The sequence below is a fragment of the Callithrix jacchus genome, chromosome 4, assembly GCF_049354715.1.
Source record: "Callithrix jacchus isolate 240 chromosome 4, calJac240_pri, whole genome shotgun sequence".
Taxonomy (NCBI): domain Eukaryota; kingdom Metazoa; phylum Chordata; class Mammalia; order Primates; family Cebidae; genus Callithrix; species Callithrix jacchus.
This window is the reverse complement of record NC_133505.1, coordinates 123,552,907-123,558,906: the sequence shown is the minus strand read 5'-3', so window position 1 is coordinate 123,558,906 and position 6,000 is coordinate 123,552,907. Positions and strand designations below refer to the sequence as shown.

The window sequence follows — 6,000 nt, the reverse complement described above, 5'->3', positions numbered from 1 at the left end:
CAACATGGTACATGTATCGAGTATCTGCTCCTTGAAAAATATAAGTTCAACCTTTCTAACTTTCATGAAACTAAGAACAGAAGCTATCCATTCTTGTATTTAGTTAAGTTGGGGCTTCAAAACTAGAACTTTTTCATGTTCATCCTATTACATAGTTAATGTATATTTCAATGTGCAGTAATATATAGCCTATTTAATAGAGAAAATTACTAGCATTATTAGTTACAACATCCTTTTTGGTGACTGGGACCTCCAAATCCTTCTGCCTAGGGTAGGTGAATGCTTAAACAATAAATTTCTGGAAGAAAATGAGCCATAATACATATTTTATTAGGTTTCTTAGCTTACTTAGAAATTTTGTTACTTTGTTTATTCTAATGAATATTTGAAAATCACTTCCCGCAGAGCTGATAGTAAATTTGCCACCAGACCATGGAAAATTTACACACTTTGTTTCAAGCCTGTGGAAATAAATAAAATACAGAAACAGATAAGCAGAAAACATGACTAGACACCCCCCAAACTAGGTAAACATTTTGAGGCAAAAAATTTAAAAGCCCATTTTAGACTGCTGTTAGAGTACCACAGATTAATGAACAGAAATTTATTTTACTTATGGCTCTGGGGGCTGGGAAGTCCAAGATTGAGGGGACGCATCTGGTGAGGGCCTTCCTGTTGTGTCATGACATAGCAGGAGGCATCACATGGTGAGGAAATGTGAGAGCTGAACTCCTCCTTCATAAGGACATTACTCCCTTGATGATGACATTAATCTATTCACCAGGGCTCTGCACTCATGAATAGATCAATGTCATTAATCTATCATGGGAGAAATGTCCTTATGAAGGATGAACTCAGCTCTCGCATGTTTCCTCACCATATAATACCTCCCACAGTGTCATGCAGGAGGCGTGCAGAGCCCTCATGACCTAATCACCTTTGAGAGTTCCCACTTCTCAAGTTTCCAGCACACATGAACACATTCAAATATAACAAAAAGACACAAAGTAATAAGCAGAGCTGGTACCTGGGCTTGCCAGGATCTGGGCTGGGAGTGGCAATAAGGCTTTGGGCTCCTACAGAGGAGTAAGACTAACAGTTCTGAGCTGGACTCACTTACCGAAAGGCTTGTCTGGGGCTCTCATGCCTACAAGGAGAGTGAAAATGATTACTGTTGGCTTGTTGCCCTGACTATATCTTCATTAAAGCTTTGGCCACGCAGGAGGAAAAAGCCATAGCCTCATGACCAAGAACTGGGCTAGCTGGCCCTCTGACTCTGTACTGGGATTTGCATTATCTCAGCTATTGCAGCAGAGCAGGAGCCCTGAAATACACACACAAGAACAGGTAGTGGACTGAGACATGTGCATGTGGTGGTGGCAGGGACAGGTGCAAACAGAAAAGTCTTAGGAGGGAAGATAAGGGAGTAATTGTTTATATACTAAAGTACATCATTATTATATATTCAGAACTCATCATGAAAGTAAGAATACCCCCAAAACAAATATATGTCAAATCAGGGTTCTCTCAACAAGAAAGAAGGGAGAATGATATTGGGTATACAACTAGAAATATCTTATATAAAATAATGAGGCTTTTAAAAATCATATTATTTCATTCAAAATACGACATATACATATTTTGCTACAGAGAAGTTTTATCAAATCCTTTCTTTTACAAAGTGTTTGAGAGAATAGATGGTCTAACTAACAAAACTGGACAAAGATATGATAAGAAAATAAGATTACTGATCAGTATCAGTCGGAAACATTGATGAAAACAATCTTAAATAGGTTTCAGTCTATATTAGTTTATTTTCACACTGCTACAAGGAACTACCTGAGACTGGATAATTTATAGAGAAAAAAAGATTTAATTGACTCACAATTCTGCATGACTGCGGAGGAAACTTACCATCATACCAGAAGGGGAAGAGGAAGCCAGGTATGTCTCACATGACGGCAGGAGTTGGGGGTGGAACTGCCACACACTTTTAAACCATCAGCCCTGGAAAGAATTCACTCACTATCATGAGAACATTAAAGGGGAAACTGACACCATGTTCCAATCAGCTCCCACCAGGTGCCTGGACACTTGGAGATTATGATTGTAGGTGAGATTTGGGTGAAGACACAGAGTGAAACCATGTCACAATGTAATTTAGAAAAAGACACAGGTAGGAGGGGTTTATCACAGAATTTAAGTTCAGAAATTCAATCAATTAAAACATGCCACCTTAGCAGATAAAAGGAGAATAAAATACATGATGATTTCAATGGATGCAGAGAAGGCATTCAATATAATTTTACCCTCAGTCATTATGTAAATCAAAATAATTGTGGCACATGTATACCTATGTATAAACCTACACATTCTGCACTTGTATCCAGAACTTAAAGTAAAATAATTTTTAAAAAGAAAATCAAAATAGATGGGAACTTCCTTAATTTGATTAAATGTAGTCTTTAAAAAAATCTGCATAAACATACAAAATGGTTAGATTTTAGAAGTTTTCCCACTGAAACTAAAGCAAGGTAAAGATATCTGCTATAATTGCTTCTCACAACATTATTTTGTTGGTCCTAGCCAATCAAACAAGACAAGAGGGGAGAAAAATGTACCAGCATTTGAAAGGAAGAGGCCAAATACACTAATTTGTCAGCAGTATGATTATATACTTAGAAACCTTAAAAGAATTTGTAGACATAGTAATAAAACTACTAAGAGAGATCACCAAGATTGCTAGACTCAAGAGATTAACTTAAAAAAATTAGTAACCTTCATATACCTAAGTAATTAATCAATTAGAAAATGTAATAGGAAAAGATCCCAGTCAAAATACTACAATGTATGCAGAAATAAACATAACAAAATATGTTCAAGATAATTATGAAAGAGAAAATTATTAAATATTATATAAGGCCAGAAAAATGACCTGAATAATATCACATTATTAATGGATATAAAAATAGCAATTTTTCTATCAATAATTTAAAAATCCAATTTCATTTCAATGAACCTCCCAATAAGAGGCTTTTATCAGACTTCACAAGCTGATTCTAAAATTTCTTTAGTAGAACAAATGCTTAAGAATAATTAAGACAATTAAGAAGAGTGAAGTATCTTTTTTTTTTAACTTTACGTTCTGGGGTACATGTGCAGAACATGCAGGTTTGTCATATACATATACACGTGCCATGGTGGTTTGCTTTACCTGTGAACCCATCATCTATATTAGCTATTTCTCCTAATGCGATCCCTCCCCTAGACTCCCACCCCGCTGACAGGCCCCAGTGTGTGATATTTCCCTCTCTGTGGCCATGTGTTCTCATTGTTCAACTCATACTTGTGAGTAAGAACATGAGGTGTTTGGCTTTCTGTTCTTTTATTAGTTTGCTGAGAATGATGGTTTCCAGCTTCATCCATGTTCCTGTAAAGGACATGAACTCATTTTTTTATGGCTGCATAGTATTCCATGGTGTATATGTGCTACATGTGCTTTATTCAGTCTATCACTGATGGACATTTGAGTTGCTTCCAAGTCTTTGCCATTGTGAATAGTGCCACAATAAACATACATGTGCATGTGTCTTTATAGTAACATGATTTATAATCCTTTGGGTATATACCCAGTAATGCAATTGCCGGGTCAAATTGTATTTCTGGTTCTAGATCCTTGAGGAATCACCACTGTCTTCCACAATGGTTGAACTAATTTACACTTCCACCAACAGTGTAAAAGCATTCCTATCTCTCCACATCCTCTCTACCATCTGTTGTTTCCTGACTTTTTAATGATAACCATTCTAACTGGCATGAGATGGTATCTCACTGTGGTTTTGATTTGCATTTCTCTAATGACCAGTGACGATGGTGGTCATTAGACCAAACATTTGCATATGTTTGTTGGCTGCATAAATATCTTCTTTTGAGAAATGTCTGTTCATATCCTTCACCCACTTTTTGATGGGGTTGTTTTCTTCTTGTAAATTTGTTTAAGTTATTTGTAGATTCTGGATATGAGCCCTTTGTCAGATAGATAGATTGCAACAATTCTCTCCCATTCTGTAAGTTACCTATTCACTCTGAAGATAGTTCCTTTTGCTGTGCAGAAGCTGTTAAGTTTAATTAGATCTCATTTGTCAATTTTGGCTCTTGTTGCCGTGAAGTCTTTGCCCATGCCTATGTCATGAATTTTATTGCCTAGGTTTTCTTCTAAGGTTTTTATGGTGTTATGTCTTACATTTAAGTCTTTAATCAATCTTGAGTTAATTTTTGTATAAGGTGTAAGGAATGGGTCCAATTTCATCTTTCTGTATATGGCTAGCCAGTATTCCCAACACCATTTATTAAACAGAGAATCCTTCCCCCATTTTTTGTTTTTGTCAGGTTCATCAAAGATCCGATGGTTATAGATGTGTGGTGTTATTTCTGAGGCTTCTGTTCTGTTCCATTGATCTATATATCTGTTTTGGTACCAGTACCATGCTGTTTTGGTACCGTGGGTTACAGTATAGTTTGAAGTCAGGTAGTATGTTGCTTCAGCTTTGTTCTTTTTGCCTAGGATTTTCTTGGCTATGTGGGCTCTTTTTTTTGTTCCATGTGAGATTTAAAGTAGTTTCTTTCTAATTCTGTGAAGAAAGTCAATGGTAGCTTGATGGGAATAGCATTGAGTCTATAAATTACTTTGGGCAGTATGGCCATTTTCACAATATTGATTATTCCTATCATAAGTATGGAATGTTTTTCCATTTGTTTGTGTCCTCTCTTATTTCCTTGAGCTGTGGTTTGTCATTTCCTTGAAGAGGTCCTTCACATCCCTTGTAAGTTGTATTCCTAGGTATTTAATTTTCTTTGTAGCAATTGTGAATGGGAGTTCATTCATGATTTGGCTCTCTGTTTGTCTATTATTAGTGAATAGAAATGTTTGTGATTTTTGCATATTGATTTTGTATCCTGAGACTTTGCTAAAATTGCTTATCAGCTTAAGGAGATTTGGGGCTGAGATGATAGGGTTTTCTAAATATACAATTATGTCATCTGCAAACAGAGACAATTTGACTTCCTCTCTTCCTATTTGAATACCTTTTATTTCCTTCTCTTGCCTGACTGCCCTGCCTAGAACTTACAATACCACGTTGAATAGGAGTAGTGAGAGAGGGCATCCTTGTCTTCCACGAAGTATCTTTTTGTGCTTCTTCTAAATTTTCTTAGAGATTAAAATATTTATAAAGTTAAAGGGATTGAGACATTTATAAAGTCATAATAATTTATACAAAATGACATTCATATTATAGACCAATGAAATAAGAATATGCAGCCTAGAAACAGATCTGCATAAATATAGAAACAATAAATGGCAGAGGTAACATTAAAAGTAGCAGAGATAGGATCTGCTTCAAATATATGGTTCTAAGATGACTCTTTTTCCATATTTAAAAATAAATTTTGATGCTTAACTTACAATGTGTGCAAAACATAAGTACTCATTAGATTTATTTTAATGCAAATCTTAAAACCTTGAAGAAAATAAAGGATATATCTTTATCACCAAGCTGTAAGAACGATTTTTTTCCCCTGAGACAGAGTCAAGACAGAGTTTCTCTGTCACCCAGGCTGGAGTGCAGTGGTGCGATCTTGGCTCACTGCAACCTCAACTTCCTGGGTTCAGGAAATTCTTCTTCCTCAGCCTCCTGAGTAACTGGGATTACAGGTGCCTGCCAGCATGCCTGGCTAATTTTTTTTTTTTTTTTTTTGTATTTTTAGTAGGGATAGGGTTTCACCATGTTGGCCAGGGTGGTCTCGAACTGCTGACCTTATGATCTGACCACCTCGGCCTCCCAAAGTGAAGAAAATACTGTTAAAAATACAGCAGAAAAAGAGTGGGCCATAATGGAAAAAAATTAATAAATTTGACTTTTAAAATTAAAACTTCAGTTTAATAATATACACAACAAAAATAAAAATACAAATAATGTTGTGAGAAGATATTTGTGAAGC

General features: G+C 35.8%; 1 long non-coding RNA gene across 1 annotated transcript in view; it reads right to left on the bottom strand.

The window, feature by feature from the left end:
* Positions 1 to 256: 256 nt before the first annotated feature.
* The window catches only part of LOC118152697 (uncharacterized), a 30,780-nt gene continuing 25,036 nt past the window's right edge, over positions 257 to 6,000 (bottom strand). Inside the window, exons 2-4 of the long non-coding RNA XR_004741429.3 lie at positions 1,915 to 2,007; positions 1,121 to 1,147; positions 257 to 461 (exon numbers count right to left, since the gene is read on the bottom strand). This is a non-coding gene — a long non-coding RNA (uncharacterized LOC118152697). The remainder of the gene's footprint in view (positions 462 to 1,120; positions 1,148 to 1,914; positions 2,008 to 6,000) is intronic.